Source organism: Pseudophryne corroboree, chromosome 1 (genome assembly GCF_028390025.1).
Source record: "Pseudophryne corroboree isolate aPseCor3 chromosome 1, aPseCor3.hap2, whole genome shotgun sequence".
NCBI classification, from domain to species: Eukaryota; Metazoa; Chordata; class Amphibia; order Anura; family Myobatrachidae; genus Pseudophryne; species Pseudophryne corroboree.
In genome coordinates, this window is record NC_086444.1 from 1,039,316,229 (window position 1) to 1,039,340,656 (window position 24,428).

Genomic DNA, 24,428 nt, shown 5'->3' on the forward strand with positions numbered 1-24,428 from the left:
CCCCCCTCCCCCCCCCCCTCCGTCTCTCTGCCTCTCCCTAAAGGTAACTGCAGCGGCCGGGGGTACCTGTCAGGCAGCGGGGGACGCTGTCAGCGGCGGCCGGGGGTCCTATCAGCGGCGGCCGGGAAACTTGTCAGTGGCGGCCGGGGGCGCCCATCAGAGGTAGTGCTCTGCAGCCCGCCGCCCCGCTCCCTTCTCATGTCTCCACGTCCCTCCGCTCCCCATCCCCGCATCACAGCCGCCGCTCACGGCAGCGTCCACTCGGCTCCAGCAAGCAAGGTCTCGCTTGCTGGAGCCAGGTGGACGCTGCTGTGAGCGGCGGCTGTGACATCCTCCTGCACTGCTCTCCCACCGTCTGGCTGCCCGCGGCTCACCCCCCATCTCCCCGCGACTCTCCCCCCTCTCCTCCACAGTCCCTCATCTCAGTCCGACATTTTTTTATGTCGGACTGAGATCGTCGGAAACGGTGCCAAATCCTGTCGAATTTGGCCCTGTTTCCCTCAAAAGTACGTGAATCGGCAGCTATACCACCGATTCACATACTATTCAACAAGTCAAATTCCACGACTTGTCAAATAAAATTAGCTGGGATTGAATGGTCGAATCACGATTCGACCTTAAAAAGTCGAAAACTGTCGTCTTTTCGACAGATGGCAGCTTTTGACCCTAATTGAATATACCCCATAGTCTCCTTTTTAGGTTAATATATACTTTTGACTATGTATACCATTATGTGAATGCTGAATTTGTTATCATAGAATAATTGTATATTCATTATTGTTCCTTTTCTGTATTTGATTGAGTATCTTTGTGAAAATCTCTGATGTATTACCAACCATAGAACAATCTTGTGGTTGTTATCTTTCATTTCTAGTTGAATAGATTTCGGTTAATACCATAACGATGTTAGATTATTGATGTTCTGATATAATATTTTGTATACCTGATAATGTTGTAAAGATATTGAAGGAATAACATGTTACTTCAATAATTAATATATAATGGCAGGGTCGGACTGGCCCACAGGGCTACCAGGGAAACCACCGGTAGGCCCCACTGTCTGAGGGCCCCAACTCCTTCCTCTAGGGATCAGGTTCCAGACTGTGCACTTGTATTATACATGGTAGATATGTTGCATTACACTGCACTGAACTATTGTGTATTTCAAGCCTCTGTGGAGGCTGGCCACACACCCTTTTTAGACTGGCCACACCCCTAAGTATGGGCCCCAACAACGGCATTCCCCCGGTGGGCCCTTCACGCCCCAGTCCGACAATGTATAATGGGGAAGGTATTGAATTCATTATTCCCCTACGAACTAATAGTATATACCAATGGTTTACTTCTTATTGTTATTAATTACTCTAGCGGTTCATTTAGAATAGGTAGAGCTAGATACTTTAATTTCTTTATATAATTCATCTAATTGATTATTCTATATTGAGGATGCTTTTATAAACATAAAATACTTAATTATTTACTAATCAGACTAAAATTCAGGTTGTTTCTTTAGCCAAATAAGAGGGCTTGGGAGCGATCCTGGAGTGCGGGATCGAGTGTATTTACACGCGTATGGAGGGGAAGCACTCGCACTGGTATTAAAAGCTGAGTGGAGCGTATCCCGCGAGTTGGCGTGTGCGCATGCACGGGGTGATGCAATGCGTTTCGCTATAGAGTGGAGCGCATCCCGGAAGTTGTGCCCGTACGCATGCGCGGGAGTGATGTGATGCGTTCCACTGTTGGAAAACCATCCACGGGCACACGGAGAGGATAGCAATCCGAGTTGCCCGTGGAGGACAGGTGATCGGATGGGCGGTGTGACCAGGATAACGCCGGCTCATATACAGCACGGTCTGCCTCTTTCAGTTATGGGGCCAATCCACCCATGCGTTTCACCCGATTTCAGGTGGAACGTAGGGCGGAAGTGACGTTATTGAATTGTCTATCTCTGTAATTAAGTGATTAAACAAATTACTGTGGTTCTTTTGAGGTTCAAATTTATATAAGGAAGTTCACTAACGTAGTAACATTTAGCATTTTTATATATATTAGGATTTTTTTCAGTACAGAAATTATCAAACAAGCTTAATTGAAGTTTTATTGAGAGGAAGTGATGTAAACCTATAGAGGTATAAATAGGAGGAACAGGCACTCCATAGTTCACTTGATATTCAGGAGGGGAGGCATTCACACACAGATTGGAATCCACCTTGTAAATTTACCCACAATTTTTCTATTGTGTAATTTTGATATATGGATTGGTTTCATAGATTGCACCTTAATATATATATATATATATATATATATATATACAGGTTGAGTCTCCCTTATCCAAAATGCTTGGGACCAGAGGTATTTTGGATATCGGATTTTTGCGTATTTTGGAATAATTGCATACCATAATGAGATATCATGGTGATGGGACCTAAATCTAAGCACAGAATGCATTTATGTTACATATACACCTTATACACACAGCCTGAAGGTCATTTTAGCCAATATTTTTGTAACTTTGTGTATTAAACAAAGTATGTCTACATTCACACAATTCATTTATGTTTCATATACACCTTATACACACAGCCTGAAGATCATTTAATACAATATTTTTAATAATTTTGCGTATTAAACAAAGTTTGTGCACATTGAGCCATCAAAAAACAAAGGTTTCACTATCTCACTCTCAGTCAAAAAAGTCCAATTTCGGAATATTCCATATTTTGGAATATTTGGATATGGGATACTCAACCTGAATAAATATATATATATATATATATATATATATATGTATATATATATATATATATATATATATATATATATTGTTATCCAATACACAATTGGAATTATTCCAAAATTAATAATAATAATTTTATTAAATCAATTATTTTAATTGGACATTACATTGGTCCCACAGAGTATTTTGAGAGAGGACGGCTCACATTCGGATTGGTTCCTGCCAACTGGATGCATTTTTGTTGTTTTTATTCAGTTAGTAATTCGATTAGACAACTAGTATAGTGTGGAAGTTAGGAATAGAATGAAAATTATGAATTATCACTCACAGGTTTCATATAGTGAAAACCTTACTACTATATGGGAAAAAAGGCTGACTACTTTCAGAACAGTCACTGCTATCTGATACACTGCTGTTAGAACAGTCATCGTCTTCTGGGTCACTAAGTTGCACCTATTATGGAGTAAGTAATTAGACAAAAAGAATTGTTAAATGTATTAAATCATTTGTAAAAGATAACTAATACTCTATACCTATAGGTTTCTGTACAGTGAAAATCTTGAATTAAATACAGACATCATCTGGTCACCTACACTCTTGGATTATATAAGATCCCCTATCCACTATATGTAAGTAATCCTACTTCCTACATGAATTTTGAATGAAATTCATATAGACATCATGACGTTTTTATAAATAATAATTGATAGATTCTCACTGAGGATTTTGAATATTTTAAGTATTCTCTATGCAATAATAGCTAATGAAGTGAACATGTTCTTCCTTTAAGGATCTAGAACGGTTATATATGTATGTAATATTTAATTTTATGTATTTATAATATTTAATGAACTTATATTGGTTAATCATCACAATATTATAGCCATCAGTTCATATTCTTTCTGACTGGCAAAGTATATCTAACATGTTAAACATAAAATTTATGTATTTGTTTTCTTTCTCTTCCCTTCATTTTCCTTCTTTATAAATTCCAGCAAAAAAAACCTATGCCCCTGAGGAAGTCCCCTGTGGACAAAACGCATTGGACTTTATGAACAGTTTCATCTGAACGATTGAGTAACGACAATTTTATCATTGCTTTTATCATTGCATGTGTAAAATTCATTTATTCTGTATTATGGTATGTGAGGTTATACCACTAATTATATATGACTAGATTTTGATAAAAATACTTTTTTAAGGTAAACTGGTTTGCTGATCACAAATTAGAAAAATAGTAATATTTTATTGTGCGCCCTCAGAAAACTGTATCTAATATATATATATATATATATATATATATATATCGGTTCAGTATGATATGCCAGCTGATGGGATGCCAGCTGTCAGTATCCCGATGGCAGCATCCCACCAGCCGCAATACCGGCAGCAAACGCAGCGAGTCCCCCGCTTTGGGCATGGGTTTATTTTTCCCTCGGGTGGTGGCACCCAAGTGGGATAGCAGGGAATACCAGGGAGCAGTCAGGATTCCGACGTTGGGATCCTGAACACCAGGATCCCGACAGTCGGTATATTTTATATATATATATATATATATATATACACACTGCTCAAAAAAATAAAGGGAACACTTAAACAACACATTCTAGATCTGAATGAATGAAACAGTCTTATTAAATACTTTGTTCTTTACATAGTTGAATGTGCTGACAACAAAATCACACAAAAATTATCAATGGAAATCAAGTTTATTAACCCATGGAGGTCTGGATTTGGAGACACACTCAAAATTAAAGTGGAAAAACACACTACAGGCTGATCCAACTTTGATGTAATGTCCTTAAAACAAGTCAAAATGAGGGTCAGTAGTGTGTGTGGCCTCCACGTGCCTGTATGACCTCCCTACAACGCCTGGGCATGCTCCTGATGAGGTGGCGGATGGTCTCCTGAGGGATCTCCTCCCAGACCTGGACTAAAGAACCCGCCAACTCCTGGACAGTTTGTGGTGCAACGTGGCATTGGTGGATGGAGCGAGACATGATGTCCCAGATGTGCTCAATTGGATTCAGGTCTGGGGAACGGTCGGGCCAGTCCATAGCATCAATGCCTTCGTCTTGCAGGAACTGCTGACACACTCCAGCCACATGAGGTCTAGCATTGTCTTGCATTAGGAGGAACCCAGGGCCAACCGCACCAGCATATGGTCTCACAAGGGGTCTGAGGATCTCATCTCGGTACCTAATGGCAGTCAGGCTACCTCTGGCAAGCACATGGAGGGCTGTGCGGCCCCCCAAAGAAATGCCACCCCACACCATTACTGACCCACTGCCAAACCGGTCATGCTGGAGGATGTTGCAGGCAGCAGAACGTTCTCCTTGGCGTCTCCAGACTCTGTCACGTCTGTCACATGTGCTCAGTGAGAACCTGCTTTCATCTGTGAAGAGCACAGGGCGCCAGTGGCGAATTTGCCAATTTTGGTGTTCTCTGGCAAATGCCAAACGTCCTGCACGGTGTTGGGTTGTAAGCACAACCCCCACCTGTGGATGTCGGACCCTCATACCACCCTCATGGAGTCTGTTTCTGATCGTTTGAGTAGATACATGCACATTTGTGGCTTGCTGGAGGTCATTTTGCAGGGCTCTGGCAGTGCTCCTCCTGTTCCTCCTTGCACAAAGGCGGAGGTAGCGGTCCTGCTGCTGGGTTGTTGCCCTCCTGCGGCCTCCTCCACATCTCCTGATGTACTGGCCTGTCTCCTGGTAGCGCCTCCATGCTCTGGACACTACGCTGACAGACACAGCAAACCTTCTTGCCACAGCTCGCATTGATGTGCCATCCTGGATGAGCTGCACTACCTGAGCCACTTGTGTAGGTTGTAGACTCCGTCTCATGCTACCACTAGAGTGAAAGCACCGCCAGCTTTCAAACGTGACCAAAACATCAGCCAGAAAGCATAGGAGCTGAGAAGTGGTCTGTGGTCACCACCTGCAGAACAACTCCTTTATTGGGGGTATCTTGCTAATTGCCTATAATTTCCACCTGTTGTCTATTCCATTTGCACAACAGCATATGAAATTGATTGTCAATCAGTGTTGCTTCCTAAGTGGACAGTTTGATTTCACAGAAGTGTGATTGACTTTGAGTTACATTGCGTTGTTTAAGTGTTCCCTTTATTTTTTTGAGCAGTGTATATATATATTTATACACATACATACATACTGTACATACGTATATACCATTGTGGTGACCGCGTGGGGGCCTTGGGGGGCCTATAAACAATATGTATATATTGTGGTAATATGGGGAATTTAACTCGGTATTCAGTGGTGCAATGTCTAGGTGCTTAATCAGGATCCACACACAGCTTTTCCAGTAAATAAATGAAAGTAATGCTTTACTGGCAGCAGAAATGAAATAAAAAAAACAAACAGCCTAGCCCGTGTGCAGGGCACTAAGTCACTCCTTCGCACCTCACTATATTGGACTGTTAGTCTGCATTACAAAGTCTCTCATAAAAGTCTCAGTCCTGTCTCAGTAGGGCACCTCCTGTCCTTATCAAAGTCCTTTCTGCCTCTTGCAGGTTTAGACACAATCTTCTGGCCTATTCACACCCAAGGCTCACAGGCGTCTTCACAGCAACATAAGAACAGTCACAGAGAATTGCGGTCTTCCCTGTCTCATGCCGGTTTTGTAAAAATCTCAAACGTTGTCATTGGTATTGTGTGTAGAATTTTGAGGGCAAAAATGAATTTATTCCATTTTGGAATTAGGCTGTAACATAACAAAAAAAAAGTGGAAAAAGTGAAGCGGTGTGAAAACTTTCCGGATGCACTGTATGCCCCACAGTGCCAGATACACCATATGAGAAAAAAAAAAATACCATTAAGGTAGGGCTTACTTTGAGTGGGTGCTCAGGAGTCTGCTCTAGTGACAGTGTGTGCGGGAAGGGACAGCAGCAGCGTCCGTCCCACGGCCCAGCTCCTAGTCCCCTAGCAGTGGCTGTGACGATAAGAGGGAGTGCTGTGGGTGGGCCAACGTTAAACTATGTGCGCTCTGTGGCGCTGGCGTCTGACGTCAGATGCCAGCACCGCACAGCGCGCACTTAGTTAGCTTTGGCACGCCCACAGCACTCCCCCTCGTCGTCACAGCCACTGCTGGGGGCAGCGAGACGGACGCTGCTGCTGGCTCCAATATGGCGGCGAGAATAGCGGCGCCCATTAAGTGTGGCGCCCTGTTCGACCGCTCTATTGGAACATGCCTGGAGCCTGCCCTGCACTGGGCTCTTCAATTGCCACTGCAGCCTGATTGGCATTCACAACCCCACTGAAGGTGGACACATAGGCAGCAGCATCACCTGACTGTAACAGTCTCACTGAGACTGTAATAATAATAATAATAATAATAATAATAATGATATTTATATAGCACTTTTTTCCTAATAGAACTCAAAGTGCTTTACAATTGACTGTTTACACTCTCCAGCAAGTAGGTGTGTGGGCAGATCCCTCATGCCCCATGGCTCACTACTGCCATGTATAACAAGTGGGTATGGAGAGAAATGAGAAAAAGGTTAAAAGAGAATATAAGGAGAACAGAAATTATAGAAATACTGAAGATAAAGGCGATAGAGGACAGCCGCTTTGTCCCACTATCCTGATCTCTGCCCATTTTGGGTGGAATGCCTAGCAAAGCAATGTAGCTTGCAGCATAGAAAGGGTGCTAGTGGATAGACTGAGGTATAAGCAGCAGTCAGTGCTAGCCAGGTCCCCTCTGTGATTAATACATGCAGCCATTGCGCCTTTGTCACCCTGACACACCCCATCCATGATGTGGCCATGCCTCCAGTCCTGACGGCTTGACAGCAATGTTGGAAGGTATTTATATGCATGTGCTACCAGGTATACCTTAGCTGCAATTAGGTGAACACTCCCTTACTGTACATGGCTTATACTTACCGTCCCTTCCCTCCCCTGTGCCGCCTGTGCCGCCTGTGCCAATGTAAGATGTGATGAATCTGTATAGCGCTGCATGCATGCATACACATTTCTACTGCACGCTCACAGTATTGAAGTGAAACATAAATCCAGCTCTGTGGGTGCTCCCAAATATTCAATATGTTCTTACAAGTTACCACCATATCCTGTGACCCATAATACCTTTCTCCCGCAGCCTGACAGATTAAAGTATACCTCTTATATAGAGCTGAAACAGAAATAAAATAACCAGAAGAAATGCAGTGAGCAACCGATGAGGGAAAGAAAGCTGAAGTGATATTTCTTAAAAACAATACAAAAAAAATGTAGTTAGTGAAAATGTATCTTATTTACTATTTAATGACACGGTATTTTCCCATCATGTGGCAATTTTCTATATTTAACATTATGAATAAAGGTAAAAAAGTGGCATTCAGAAGCATACAGCTGTGAAAAGCAAACACTGTAATGTAAGGCTTTGATCTTGGGTGCTTATTTCAGTATACATAGCAGATCAACAACACAGGAAGCTTAATATTGTTAGGCAATGGGCAACTGATGTGAAATATAGTCTAAGCAAACAATTGCCTAAGGTCACAATTGTGTGTTCCAAGTTTCCTGGACAGACTTGAATAACTTCCTATTCCATTTGGAAGAGGATACTTCACACTCCTTTCGCCTATTTGATACAAGCGTTTACACACAACACAACCTTATCATATTCTCAACCTCCGGTAATAGCACAATGCTTTTCTGAGTAGGTTATATCAGAAACACAAATCCCGTCCGGAAGGTAGTTTATAATATACTGCATACTTCGCTGTAAAAGTGTAGGAAAGGCATTGTTCTGAGGGGTGGTGCAGGTAGAAAATGTGTGTGCATGTAAACTTAAACCACATTAATATCACTGTACAGAACAGTGAGCGATTCCAGCTTACTCATCACCAGCAGATTTCAATCTGAATAATGTTTATTCCCTTATTTCCTGGGACAATGTAAGGTTTCCACAATTTGTCTCTGGATTTTCTTTGTCGCTGGAAAAATCCCGTTTTTTTTAGCATTAATCAACAGCACAAAAAATGTCATATTCTTACTGTTCTTACAGGCTATATGTTACCATCTGTTCTTATTTTGTAGGCCTTATACAGTATCATACCCTCCAACAATTTACACATAAAAATCGGTACAAATTCAAAAAGGGGGCGGGGCCATGCCCCTTTTCCTATACTTTCAATGGAAGTTTGGAGAGCCAAAAATCGGTATAGACCATAAAAAAAAGGTACTGTACCTGCCACAAAGGTACAGTTGGAGGGTATGTAGTATGATGACTCATTATAGGGAACTCAACTTTCCAAAACATGCACTTTAATTGAGTTCTGTATACATGAACATGATAGGAATTGTAGTGCTCCAAGTTTAGTCAACACATGATCATGTGTGACATGATTAGCTGCACTGACACAGCAGCATTGTGTTCATGGAAATGTATATTCTGTAGACTCATTTTTTTTACTGTATTGTATGTGGCACAGCCAAAACTACTGAGAGAGAGCAACCTGGGGTTCCTCTGTGGCTGTTTCTTGGGCCCCATCCACTGTAGCTGCACATATAGCCTTGCCATAGTACAGTGCTGCAAACACCTAATGGGGTGTGACGCACAGACCCACATTCTAGGCTGAGCGCACAGCTTTGGCCATCAGTTGATTAGTATGTGGCCATGCAGGACCACCATCAGATCGCATGTCCATGCCCCCGCCCTGCCCTCATACATTAATGTCACGCCCCCTGTTGTGCCTTCCTGGCTGCTCTCTCCCGGAGAGGGCAGCCAGAAAGTCGGCAAGTGTGCAGTGAGGTATTGTTGTATGGGGTCAGAGGACTCACTCTACCAGCAAATTATTCTGGTTGTGGTCACAATCCCTGCAGCATACAAAGAGAGCCCAGATATTTGTAATGTGATGTGGCCACTCCCCCCGCATATTTGGACACCCCCCCCCCAATACCAAGCTCTAAAAGATATCCTAGGGCCCTTGAATCATCTTCATCATCATCATCATCACCACTAAACCCTCTCTTTTAGCATCCGTTATCAAACTATACCAAAGAATGTTGTTGTTTTTTCTCACCTGTGGTTTCCTGTGCTCTCCTTGTAGACATTCCATGACTCTAGGGGCTTACAATCTAATTTCCTGCAGCAGTCATACACATATAGTATATTAACACAAGGAGCCTGATTCAGGTTGCATCACCGCATTTTTTGAGATCAGGGGCTAGCGCGCATGTGCAGGTCCTGTCCTGCACGTGCTATTAATGCAGTTGGCCCGCATTAACTGTGAACACTTATGCCTGATTGACAGGCAGAGGCGTTTGCGGGACGGGGGGTGCCGACTGAGTATTTTCGGGGTGGCGATGGGGAAACGGGGCCGTGTCGGCTGCATTTTTGGGCCTGCTGCATGTCGTCACACGCAGCCACTCTGTTAAAAAAAACAGCGGCGGGACTCCTGCCGTCGCAGCCAGGCTGCACCGGCAGAAGGCTTCCATAGTTTCTGCGACCATGCTCTAATTGCATTGCGATCGCAATTAGAGTGTGATCGCAGTGAGTGGGCGGTGGGTAGCATGCTGGGAGTCCTTGCCCAGCATGCGATTGAAAGGATTGCAGATTCTGCTAAGGAGCAGAATCTGCAATTCTTACTGAATAAGGTCCATAATTCCCAATCTTACTGATTTATGGATCCTAAAATGGGCGAGAATTTGAGTACATTGGGTGTGGTAATGGATGGTTAGTAAGGAAGCGTGATTGGTCAGGTTTGGGGGTCTCTGGTAATTAGGAATGGGGCATGTGAGAACCAGGCTTATTATGTCACTATTTTGCCTGATAACTAGTGAAAACTATGCTAGAACCATTTTAGTTAGGACTAACTAAACTACCAGTGTAGTTCTGGATCCTCAAAGCACCTAAAAAAACAGTACAGACACCTAAGTTAAATTTGAATCAAGGCAACAACAGTTGTCATGGTAGCAATGCTAACCACTGTGACACAACAGATATGCAATACATACTGGAAAAATAACAACTAAAGTTATCAAACATATACAAACTGGGAAGTAAAAAAGAAAAGAAAAAGAAAACTGATGCTGTATGATGAAACAAGAGTCACCCTCTAGTCTTTATAGCGCTGTCTCTTTTGCCTTGGACCTATATGTGCCTATAATATGTGATCTTTTCACAAACATTTTTTTATTTTTTTTATTTTATTTGCTTAAAAATGTCATGTTACAAACAGGACCAGCAAGAAGACACGGTAAGCCCTTCCTTACATCTGTACCACGCTCAAGACTCAGGAGCCCTGAGGTGGATTTTATGGATTGAAGTCTTATCTTACTGGACACTGACTGATTCCTGACAGTGGCTTACCTCACAGCTAGTTTACTGTGTAACTATACTTTCATATTTTTTTAAATGAGATTTGCTGATAAACTACTGTAAAAAGCACAAAAATAAACATCTTGCACAAGTTCACAGACTTTGACCCACGTCTTTTTATGTTTAAAGAGAATGACAGTCACACCCAATTTTTACACAACTCACTGATATAGCTAAAGAATCTTATCTGATATTGCAAAAAATAGGTCAACTCTTGGGATCAAAGTGCAGTGTTACTCACGCATTATAGTCAGGGCCAATGGTACTCAGTAGATATATTTCAGTAGCCTTCGATACAGCCACATAAGTATTGCGAGACTTTAGACTAACACTACGGAGGGTATCCCATTAGACACGGTAACTGGTTGCATGGAAAAAAAAGTTTAATTAAAGTGGTCATTATCAGGCTATCCAATTAAAGCCCGTTTTTTTGTGCGACTAATTACCCATTTTCACAAGGAAACACAAAGGATCCGCAAAAAGCATGTTTCCATGGTTGCAATTACAGAAAAAATGGTTACTTATCGGGAATTTGGAGGCAGACAAAAAACAAATACCTGTAAGGCTCAGGCATTGGGGCTAATAGGATAGCCCCGAGCGAGTCAATTAGCTGCGCTAAATTACTGTTGCTACTGGGTACCGCCCATCATTTCATACACACTTTTGTATGCAGGATAACCAGTGAATATGTAGATTTATAGAAAAAAAAACACAATTGGGCGCCAATGATTGTATTGGATTGTAGCCGCACGTTCCTAGGGCCTGGTTTCTCTGACCCCATTTAAGTAAATCAAAAAAGGGAAGAATGGAACTGTGCATATCATCCAAAATGAGACATTTATTCAATATCACAATATAAGAGAAAATTCCCCTAATTACCGGCCGGTTTTAATAGATAAAACAATTAGAATACTGGTTAGTGTATTCAATAACTCCTAGCATGAAATTTCATGCTAGGAGTTATTGAATACACTAACCAGTATTCTAATTGTTTTATCTATTAAAACCGGCCGGTAATTGGGGGAATTTTCTCTTTTATATTGTGATATTGAATAAATGTCTCATTTTGGATGATATACGCAGTTCCATTCTTCCCTTTTTTGAATATGTAGATTGTTGTCAAATTATTGATTGTAGTTAGATTTTTAAGCAGGTCACACATTTGGCGATAGTGTTGTAAACCTATAACTAACCTTAAATGGTAACTCCAACCAATTTGTTTCTGGGATGCACCCAGAGGCTGATTTAGACCTCATGGGGCCCTAAGCAAAGTATCAATTTGGGGCCTCTCTTCCTCAAACAATCCCCCCGCCCAGTCAGTTTATGCCAACCCCCCCCCCCACCTCCCCAGTCAGTCAGTGTATGCCAAATCCCTGCCACCCCCAGTCAGTCAGTGTATGCCAATGCCCCGCCACCCCCAGTCAGTCAGTGTACAACAAAACCCCCAATCAGTGTATGACCCCCCTCTCCATATTGTAGCAGGCCAGATGGTATTACTGTGTACTGAAAAAAAGAATTGCATAAATGCATGGCAAGCAGCCACTGCACCCCAAGCACGTACTTCCACACCCTCCAGCATCAGTAGCAGGAAGACTGCTATCCCAAGGTATAGCTACCTACCCTCTGGAGCCCTTTTTGGCAAGAGCAAGCAGCCAGTCTCCTGATAGTATACATGGAGGAAGATGGAGAAATAACACCGCCCTAGTGATTTAGTTTATCTGGGTCTGACCAAGGGCTGAGCTCAGGGCCAGTGCTAGGGTGTTCAGCGCCTCCCTGCAAACTATAATTTCGCGCCCTCCCATAACTGAAAAAGGGACAACGGGCACAGAAGGCGCCACAAAAAAGGGGTGTTGTCTCACAAGGAAGGGACGTTGCCACACAACAGTACCTCCAATTCAAATAGTAGTGTCCCTTATACACAATACGCCACACAGTAGTGACCCTTATCCAAGGTACATTACACAGTAGCACCCATAACACCCGACACCCACAGTAGTGCCCCTTATACAAGTTACGCTACACAGTAGTACCCATCACACACCACACCCACAGTAAAGCTCCTTATACACAATGCCTTAACGACAGTATATGCTCCTGAGCAAAGCAATGTGCAGGGGCCCCTACCCTATTGGCGTCAGCTGTGATGTCCAGTAGCTTGCATATCCCCCCAAACAGCAGGCATAGCAACCAGGCACGTTTTTTTTCAAAAGAAATAACGTGTATTCAAACTTGTGACAGGCACAGTAGCCGGCAGCAGCAGCAGCAGAGGAGGCAGGCGCAGAAGCGGGGATGCAAAGTAGGGAGAGCGCCTCTCCAGTCCGATGCCTCCCTGCTTTGCATCCCTTTGCTGAGCAGGCAACGCAGGGCCTGGCTGAGCGTCCTCCCCAGTCTGCCTCATGCATAGAGGGTAGAATTTTCTCTCTGTCCACTGGGAACAATGTCAACTCGTGTAAAACATTTCCAGCTGAATACACAAAGACAGCAGAGCTGTAACTTGATATTTTGGTATCTTGTTCTAGAAAGAGAATTGGTGCCACCACCCCAATAATAAAACAGGGACAGTGCGCGTTGAAGGTGCATGTAAAAAAATATAGGGACGTGGCTTCATGGGGAATGGGCGTATGTACGGTAGACCATACAGTAGTACCCCTTATACACATTACACCATGTAGAGCCCCTTATATGCATTACACCAGGAAGAGTCCCTTATACACATTACACCAAGCATAGCCCCTTATACCCATTATGCCAAGTAGAGCACCTTAGACACATTATGCCAGGTAGAGCCCCATATACACGTTATGCCAGGTAGTACCTCTTATACACATTACGTTCAGTAGTACTCCTTGTACACATTATGCCAGGTACAATCCTTATACACATTATTTCAGGTAGATCCTTTATACACATTATGCCAGGTAGAGCCCCTTAAACACATTATGCAAGGTAGAGCCCCTTATACACATTATGCCAGGTAGTACCCCTAATACACGTTACGCCAGGTGAGTTCCTTATATGCACACCAGGTAGAGTCCCTTATACGCATTATGCCAGGTAGAGCCCCTTATACACATTACACCAGGTGGAGCCCCTTATACACATTACGACAAGTATAGCCCCTTATACACATTATACCAGGCAGAGCCCCTTAAACACATTATTATTATTATTATTATTATTAGTCTAATGAGGCCAGGTGATTATTTTTTGTTTGTCATTACCTTAAACAAATTATGCCCAGCAGAGTCCCTTAAACACATTACGCCAGGTAGAGCCCCTACACATCCCCTCTACAGTGAAAATTAAGAGATAGAGAGTATAAGTGTGTGTCTGTGTCATTTACAGCATCAATGACAGCAGTACTATAGCTCTCTCTGACTAGCTGCAGGATCTGCTAGTCCTCTTCTCACGCTGCACTGTGAGCTGCTCTGAGACCGGCCACTCCACTTCGCACGCTGCACTGCAGACCACACAGGGAAATTACACTCGGACTGCCCAGCGCTGCCTGCTGTAATATTCACAGCGGGCAGTGTTGCAGCTGTCCCTGGAAACACAGACAGAGGAGCTGAAAACTGTGTGGTGTGCACTACCCTAGTTACAGTCCTGATAAATAGTACAAAGCATTCAGCTGGATTGGTTAAATAATTAAAGCTGAAATGTGTGTATCATCTCAACTTGTAAGAATATCTGTAGGATGTGATATTCCTAGTACCTTCAACTAAGAATTAACTGTATTTTTAAAGAAATGTTACTGGTGCAAATAGACATCTTTCTACTGCAAAGATGCCTGCCTTTACTTGCATCCCGAGAATACCAGATAGCTAAGCACAAAACACCTAACTGTTGTCCAACAGATGAGCCCAGTGTCTCTGAGCCAAAGCCCTCTGCCACTACCATGTGCACCACTTGTCTATAATAAGTGGCCAGTGAATAATTAGCCGACATCAACCAGTAGCAGCAAGTTACCCTCCTGTGATACAATAGAAGGAGTTAGTAATAGGGATGTCCATTGACCATCGGTTTTAAATCAATGATGGTCTATGAGCAATGTTGAATACTTTTACTATGGATGGGTGAGGACCAGATGGTTTCCTGCCATCTATGGTTCAGAGCTACCAATTTTTTTTATTTTTCCCTCCAAGTGTCAGGGCGCAGAACTTAGTTCTGCCCCTGACAACCGTGAAGACTCACCCCGGGCTCTGATTGGCCTGCAATTCATTTAACATTAATGCAGGGGTGACCATTGGTGGGTAAAACCATTGATGGTTCCCTTTCAGATGGTTTTACACCATCAAAGTTATCCATCAATGGTACCATCGGTGGTGACAAACGATGGATAACTCACCAATGGCCATCTCTAGTTAGTAACAGGCAGTTACAGATAGTGAAAAGGAATCCCTATACCTCATGAGTGGTAGCGTAAACCCACTCAGGGTAATTAACTCTAGATTAGATTAGCACCTCCATCAGAGTAAGGCCATCTGATCACATCCTCACTATATTAATGTATTTCACTTTTGTTGTCTTTGCTACATCATACACACATTTACTGTATACTCTCTTCTTTATCTTCATTACTGTTAGCCTTGCTCTCAGTGTTGCCGAAGATAAAAGAACAATGACAACTGTTGTCAATGAAATTACATTTTGGTGTCAATAAATGTTATACTTACTGGTAATTCTGTGACTGACAACACAACTGTCTTTTTTGTCATGGAACATCCTGATTTTCCATAGGTAAAAGGGAGTGAGCTATCATATTGGGCATGATATAATACTATCCTATAATGCAGCAACATGTGGGTAGGGCCTATATTTATAAGGGCTATGAGATGTCTTCATTTTTAAGTTATAAGTGTTAGTAGATATGAATTTCACAGCTATAACTGGTAAATAAAACAATCTAGTACAGACATATGTACCCACTCTGTTTCAATCTGTTTCAGTAAAGCAGATCTGATCTGTTAATAGGACTTGGAATATTCATACATCCTGCACCGTGAGCTGCAGATGCCTTCATGTAAACACAGTGGTCCTGTTAGCAGTGTCAGATAATGATGGGTTTCAAGATGAGGGGGTGGGGGCACCAAGTTAGTGGCATTATGATACATCAATGCTATTAATTTGAATGTCATTATTTTGTCCTCTACTTATTGTGCAACTACAAGTCCCAGCATGCCTAGGAACATGATGATGCCTATATGGGAGCAAGTAGAAAATCAATATCCATTTGTAGCGTGACAGGGCAGCAAGGGATTAAGGAGGTAATTCAGATCTGATCGCTGCTGTGCGTTTTCGCACAGCGTGCGATCGGATCGGAACTGCGCATGTGTATGCACTGCAATGCGCAGGCGTGACAGATGGCTGCAAAGGGGATTACCAGTCATCGACGGGTTTGTGTGAAGGATCCATTCAATATCAATTATTGCCATTTTACTTTTCGCCCGATTTAGGTCAACCTATTCAACCTATTCCATTTGTTCGACTGGTCGAAAAAATCCAGCACTAGCGAAAACCACGCGTATCAGCGGCAATTTCGCCCATTTTTTGAACAATTTTTGCCTATGCAGATTCAACAAAAAAAATAAGTGAAACGGCATGGGCGAAAATGGATTAAAAAGTGGTCGAAAATGCCCACAATTGAATACCCTGTGTCAGATAATTTGGCTTTTTTCGACCAGTCGGAAAAAAATGAACTTAATTGAATACAGCTCTAAAGTATCCATTTTTTAGTGATTGGAAAAGGGTAGATACTATTTACTTTATTGACAGCCTAGCAAGAGATAACACTCTCCCAATCAGCCCACATATTAAATTAATAGCAAGCACATGTAACAATTATACCTCACTCCCCATAGTATTGATGCTTAACAACTATGCCTCCTTCACCCGAACAAGAACCAACATTAAATAAATTAACAGATTTTAGTCTTCCTAAACCCTTAATCAACCCTGAAATGAAACTAGTAGAGACTGCATAAAATAAGTAAGGATTCTTTCCCCAGCATTAAGTTAATAGCATTAAGTTAATAGCTAAGTGTATTACAGTACATACTGTATATGAAACGCATAAAAATGGAAACTAACAACCCAACTGGCATTTACAAAAGTAACGGACATTTGCAAGTGCATTTGTAGCCTAACATACATTTGTAGCCTTTCCAATGGGCAGTCAAAACATATATCATGTGCCTATATATTGATTAAAACACTATGCTTCCTAACAGATTACTGTGACACATCCGTCTGTAACAGCCCTTCTCTGTTACCTTCAGCAAGTGTTTGATCAGGTCAAACTCTATTTCTCACCGTACTGTTGTATTTAGCAGCAGTGTGATAAGGATACTGCACAAAGTATAGAAATCTAAGCATGTTAGACCATGCATTGAGGCCTTTGTAAGATTGTGTTTGTGTGTGAAGAGGTTTTTATAGAACAAAACTAAAATAGAATCCTTTACGTCTGAAGTACACAAAACGGCAAAATTCCTAGGTGAGACTTAGTCAAAATTGCAATACAAAACTGCCTGCAAGAGCACACAAACTTCTGACAATCGCATTAACCCAGACAAATGACATGAGCAGAACCTGTATTAGTACCAACTTCTTATCCTTCCATTAGTCCGTCCATTTTTCCACCTATTTGCTTTCAAGTAATATCCATATGTGTATGTGGCATACTTGCCAACACTCCGTGATCATCAGGGAGATTCCCTGGAATAGTAGCAATCTCCCTGACTCCCTGTAGAGTCTAGGGGGTAAATTTACTAAGGTGGGAGTTTTTTAGAACTGGTGAATTTGCCCATAGCAACCAATCAGATTCTACTTAACATTTGTCTAGCTGCTTCTAGAAGATAATAGATACAATCTGATTGGTTGCTATGGGCAACATCACCAGTTCTAAAAATATCCCACCTTAGTAAATTTACCCCTAGGAATCTCCCTGATTGCACCTTACCCCGCATTATGTAGCTGTCATATTCTTGGGGGGAAAAATAAATCAGATATATATATATATATATATATATATATATACATTTAAATGATCAGTGCCATTTCCTTGCATTGGTTATAAGGCACAATGATGGGGCAGATGTATTAACCTGGAGAAGGGATAAAGAAGTAATAAAGCAGTGATAAGCGCAAGGTGAAAACGCACCAGCCAATCATTATGGATTTGAAAAATGACAGGAGCTGACTGGCTGGTACGTTATCACCTTGCACTTATCACTTATTTATCACTTCTCCAGGCTTAATACATCTGACCCACTGATCCCTATGCCAACATGCATTTTCAAATAAGGTTTCTCGTGACCACTTTATGGAACTTCTTGCAAAAAAAAACAAAAACAATACACTAACAAGCCCTGAAAAGTGTCAATGTCTTTTCATCAACAAGTAGATCTTACTAACTGCTTTGGGTCATTTACATTTGGCTATACAGTAAGTCATTTTATCACACACCTCTCAGATGTAGCAGTACACGTCCGCACTTATTAATGTTATTTTCACAATCTCCCTGAAATGCTTTTTCAGAAGTAAGCAAGTTAATCATAAAATCAAATAATAAAGACAGAATTTGTTAAAAAAATAAATAAAAAAAGTTATATCTATGCAACTGTCTGACTCTTATCTTTGCAACCACTAAGTAAATTGGATAATATATTCCCTTAATAACTTATATAGATAATCCATTCAAAATAGTTACATTAGTCCTAGTGTATGTTTGTGCTGCTGTAATAGGGAAATTGGATTGTGAGTTCCATTGGGCCAAAACCTGATGAGAATGAATACACTGTACAGAGCTGTGTAATGTGTTGTACTATATAAATAAGGGTAATGATAATAATGTCAATAGAACTACGTAAAACTTTGTGCATATTGTAATGAAAGCCATAGGATATGTCTACATGGGCAGTCTTCACTAATGTGCTCTCCATCTCTGTACTGATTTTCATAGAGCAACAGAGCATTGTCTAGTACAGAGCTTTGAGAGATAGAGAATTTACGTTAAAGTTAAAACATGGATTTTATATTCTGTTATGTGCCTTTATAATCTGTTCTCTAGATTAACATGTGCTCATATGAACTACTGTATTTTCAAACGGTATGCTTCAATAGTTCCTTAAAAGGACATGTATGTGTTTCTTTTTTTATCACTATTTTGAGCAGCAGAATTTTCTATACAGTGGACTCAGCGTTTCCCAACAGTCTGAAAGAGTCTGATATTGAGGATGGATCAGTGGTGGACCAAGTCAGTGAACCAAAACACATACCCCACATGATGGCAATCATAAGAGTTGTTAGGAGACAATACATCCAATGGTTATCATCAGATGACATGGACTGCATCTGCTGCTCGGAGCAGCCGCTAATAGTTGGCAGCGATGGCACTTGTTGAGGTGCTGGGTGAAGGGCTAGGGGCGATATCTGGTGCAGTCAACCACACATTTTAACCCCTTACGGAAGGCTCCCTGTAAATTACCTCAGCTTTGCCTTTTGGTATGAGCTTCTGGCAGTGGACTGCGTCATGATGTTGCTGATTAAAAGTTTTAGTTAGTGAAGTCCTTCACTTTACCAGGGGTGGCCGGACCCTTAGATACAGAACTGGTACTGCTCCTAATGCCATGCTTTGCTACTTCCCATTGTCACTTATAGTGATTTATAAAACAGCCATATGAAGTTCTTAGGACTGGAATTAACTTACTGTAACTCTGACTGTCTGTTAATTATAGTGTAACGTCACAATGTTGCTTTCATGCACTTGCGGGTAGCTATGCATATTGAGGGGATTGAGGATGTGAAATAATACTATCACGATGGTCAGCAGGGATGCCACTAGAGGGCAACGCCATGGTGATGGTATGCTGCATGCCCATGATTTGGAATGTGCCATTCACACATAGAAGCAGTGTTTGAGCGAAACTGTGTTCTAACATATAATATACATATACTACCAAACACTTGGTATAGTAAACAATTACATATGAGACATACGTGCCAAATGTATTTGGCTCATAAGACTATAAATGAACAGAAAAAGCAAGGGGCTGAAGTGGAACGGTTATTTATAAGGCATATGTTGCAACTAAAAATCTCTGGAAAAAATAAAAATGCACAGTAAAAAGTCTGGTTCTAAAATGTCAGCGGACGTATATTTTGTTTGATCTGTACATGTAAAAAATGTTAAAAATCTGAGGTACATGTTCCATTCATGAAGCGATACTATTACAGGTTGAGTATCCCTTATCCAAAATGCTTGGGACCAGAGGTATTTTGGATATCGGATTATTCCGTATTTTGGAATAATTGCATACCATAATGAGATATCATGGTGATGGGACCTAAGTCTAAGCACAGAATGCATTTATGTTACATATACACCTTATACACACAGCCTGAAAGTAATTTTAGCCAATATTTTTAATAACTTTGTGCATTAAACAAATTGTGTGTACATTCACACAATTCATTTATGTTTCATATACACCTTATGCACACAGCCTGAGGGTCTTATAATACAATATTTTTTATAACTTTGTGTATTAAACAAAGTTTGTGTACATTGAGCCATCAAAAAACAAAGTTTTCACTATCTTACTCTCACTCAAAAAATTCCGTATTTCGGAATATTTGGATATGGGATACTCAACCTGTATGTGCTGCTAGACTATAGAAGTGTCTTGCTTGCACACAACTAAACATTCCTCTCAGTTTTATTTCTTTTGTATACACAGCTGGGAATCCAGAGTAAACCAAACTATCTGCAGCCAGGAGGAGAGGAAAATGGTGATCCCTTCAGCCACACAGCAACCAGCCTCCCCATGCCTGACTCATAAATCAGGGGGGAAAGGGAAATACCATCTGTCCTGCAGACAGAACCCTAAGCTTTCTAATATTTGCGATACGGTTGTTAAGAAACAGTTGGACACTTCTTAGTTTCTGCACAATATTAAAATCAGGAGGGAGGACACCGGTCTCTAATGAGGGCCTGTCACATATCGGTCAGAAGCGGTAATTTTGCTGTACTTAGGCACTCAGGGAAATGTATCCTTTTTCTGCAGACTGTCCCAACTTTTCCAGAGGGATTTAACAGCAACATGTCACATTCTGAGGACGAAGACATTCATTTTATGGGGGAAGCTAGTGCTAGAATGGTCTGATGACAGAAGGAGGTGCACAGACCACCCTCACCTTCACACCATCATGCAAATCACAGGAGTGGTAGACAAACAGGGTGAAGTCTGGGTGACAGACAGCGCTGATTTCTTACATACTCCTTTAGTGATTCAGAAATAAGTGCTGCTCAGAAGCAAACAAGGCCATGTTATCCCAGCAGCATCAATGCTTGCAGTGTTAGGAAGTGATTTATTGTGTGCAGTCTAATAAGGAGTCATTTCTTGTGGCCATATTGTGGTGGTGTTAGGGTAACAAGAACAGACTTTCTAACCACATGATGCACTTACCAGGAAACCATTATTAAACACTAGAAAGGCATGCACATGTCTAGTTCATTAGCTGGGTCCATGAAAAATAGCATTACGCTGCTACATTATCTGACTTGGAGCCAGGCAGTTACAACAGATAGCTTAAGTCTGAACTCATAGTATACAACAAATAATAATAATAATAATAATAATAATAATAATAATAATAATAATAATAATAACAACATATTCAGACTTTTTTTTATAAATGGGCAAACACAAGGCATGATTTTGCCTTGTAAGTGATTGCCCCTTTAAAAAAACATCCGAGATCAGTCGGCATTCCGCGCCTCTGGCGATCTCGGACTCCATTACATCCCACCGATTATTATTATTATTTATTATTGTTATTAATAATAATTATATTAATGATAATAACACATATAACACTACTACTACTAATATAATTCAGGATTTGTGACATTTCACCAATTTATGACATTACTCTGTGTTGTGCTAGGGCAGCTAACTTGTCTTTTTATTTAATACACATACTGTAAATGTATGAGATTTTCATAGGGATTATTGTGAGAGGTTTATGAAAATAGTTCCTAAGAAGTAAATGTACTGTATATCTGAGTTGGGACAATGGAGCAGCCTGTGCACGATATTAGATTTATTCATCTCATTACTGATTTATAAAGAGCCAATATCTACTGCAAAACTGTGTAAAGTTGGAAATACAAAGCATTATAGCATTGACATCACTCTAACATTTACACAAACATGGAAACCGCATGGGAATGAGGAGGTAAAGAGCATAAAAGCTTGCAATCTAAAGGAAACCAAGAAGTGAGCAGTAGCACAGTGCCTTGCAAAGGGTGACAGATTCCTGTTACTGAAAGCACACATTTTAGAGAGAGAGAGAGAGAGAGAGCGAGAGAGAGAGAGAGAGAGAGAGAGAGAGAGAGAGAGAGAGAGCGTGTGAGTGAGTTATTTATATATTTTAGAAATCATGGCTTCCAAAACTGATGCTACAACATTATATAATATCCACAGGTGTAGAATCTCGGTTGGAAGGATAACAAATGAGAGCGCTACACTTGTTATTATCCAGTTACAAATCCTTAATATTCTACACCAGAAGCAGCGGCAACATTGTTTCAACCTGTCCACAACAACCAGCAAGAAAACAACGCACAGCATTGAAGCTGTAGGAACTGATTAACTTTCTCCTGGACGAGGCTGCGTTACCACTGACACGGCCTAGAGGGCGCTGCACTACAATACATTAAGTTACCTTCCGCAGAAGTTGGACATGGAATATGTATATATATATATGTCTTTTATTGAAAATAAATCCCAAACACTAGATTTTCGTAAAACTGTACATCCTGAACGGCTGTGCCCCTGCATGTACACATATGTCTGTTTGTGTGTTTTGTGTGATGTTCCTTTTGCTTCTTATTTTATTTTTCTACTTGCAAAATAAAAAAGAAAACTGTTTACTGTACGGGAAACTTACCAGACCAGCTGGATCGTTTTATTTATCGCCCAGAGCTGCGGTTATTTTACGGATGGCCCATCGGCTTCAGCTAGCCGACCTTTTGCTAAGTGAGAACTTTTCTCTCTTGCTGCTCTTGTTTTCTTGCATAGCCCCAAGGAATAAGTGCCCAGTACACCGTCAGGAAATCCACCATCCAGTCTCAGCATCACCAGGAAAATATCCTTAATCTTTGGACATCAATGAAAGACCAGAGAATGGCCCCCAGTACAAGAGTGGGGGGTGGGGTGGGGTAATAAATATCCAAGGAAGAGAGGAAATCCAAGTCTTCAAGACATGTCTGTGCAAAGCAGGAATGATAGAAGTTGTGGAGCTCTGTGGCTGTAGCACTGGCAGTAGCAGTCTAGCAGAGTGCCTGGCTTTCCCTGTGCCTGCCTCCCCTGCCTGCAGCCAGCACTGGGACAAGGCTCACTGGAGGGGTGGTGACGTCACGCTCTCCTCCACCCCCTCACTTCATGAACAGGGGATTCTTCCAGCCAAGAAACTGTACTATGTGCTTCTAAACAGTCACTTCTTTCCAAATCTGCATGTCATTCATTTTATTGCAGCCTTGCTTCTCTCAGCCTGCCAAGCGTGCTATCTCTTGTTGCACTGTATCAAGCTCTCAGCTATGGCTTATCCAGTTCATCTGTAATGTGAATGACTGAAATATTCTCTGTAAAGCGCTGGGAAATATGTGTGCACTATATAAATAGCTGTTCATAAGTAAATTATAAATAATTCTGCATCTCCTCTTGACAACCCTTCTCCCCCTTGAAGCTTCTTCAATTGCTCTTGTTCCATCCTCTTTGCCTTTTATCATTCATATAATTCATTCTCTTCTTTGATACTCCTCCTTACAGGCTCCTGGCTCCCTCCCCTCCACTTGTATTGATAGGCACCTTCAATGAGGGAGGGAGCAGTTCAAGGAGTACAAGACACGGATGTCCCTGAGCTAAATTTAAAATAAGCACAGATCATTTGTGGCTATTGACTTGTTGGAAGAGATTTGGAGCAAAACCCTGCTGATTTCTGAGCTATATCTTTGCGATTACAAATCCCAGGAGGGTCACTGAGCAGTTCACCTTCATTTAGTTCAGAGAACAGAAATGGTAACACACAAAACAAAGATTTTAGTGGCAGATTGTACTGGAGACTGGAATAGCAGCGGAGGGTCTTATTCTTTCATGTCAAAAATAAATCTGAAGCATTGTTGCAATGAATAGTGGAAGCGGAACGTGTTTGGCACATAAGTGTATGGCAGGCACAGGAGGATATGGGTCAGACCTGGAAGAACAGTTGCCTACTCCTGAGTTAATGGCACAATTTATAAGATGCATGCTTTTCTGTGCACTAATTAATGCACTATTAC

At 41.5% G+C, this 24,428-nt stretch overlaps 1 protein-coding gene across 1 annotated transcript in view; it reads right to left on the reverse strand.

Annotated features, from left to right (window-relative positions):
• FAT1 (FAT atypical cadherin 1) overlaps window positions 1-23,738 on the reverse strand; it is a 325,756-nt gene extending 302,018 nt beyond the window's left edge. The window contains exon 1 of the mRNA XM_063920802.1: window positions 23,039-23,738. The gene's annotated coding sequence lies outside the window, so the exon portion shown is untranslated. The remainder of the gene's footprint in view (window positions 1-23,038) is intronic.
• Window positions 23,739-24,428: the final 690 nt, after the last annotated feature.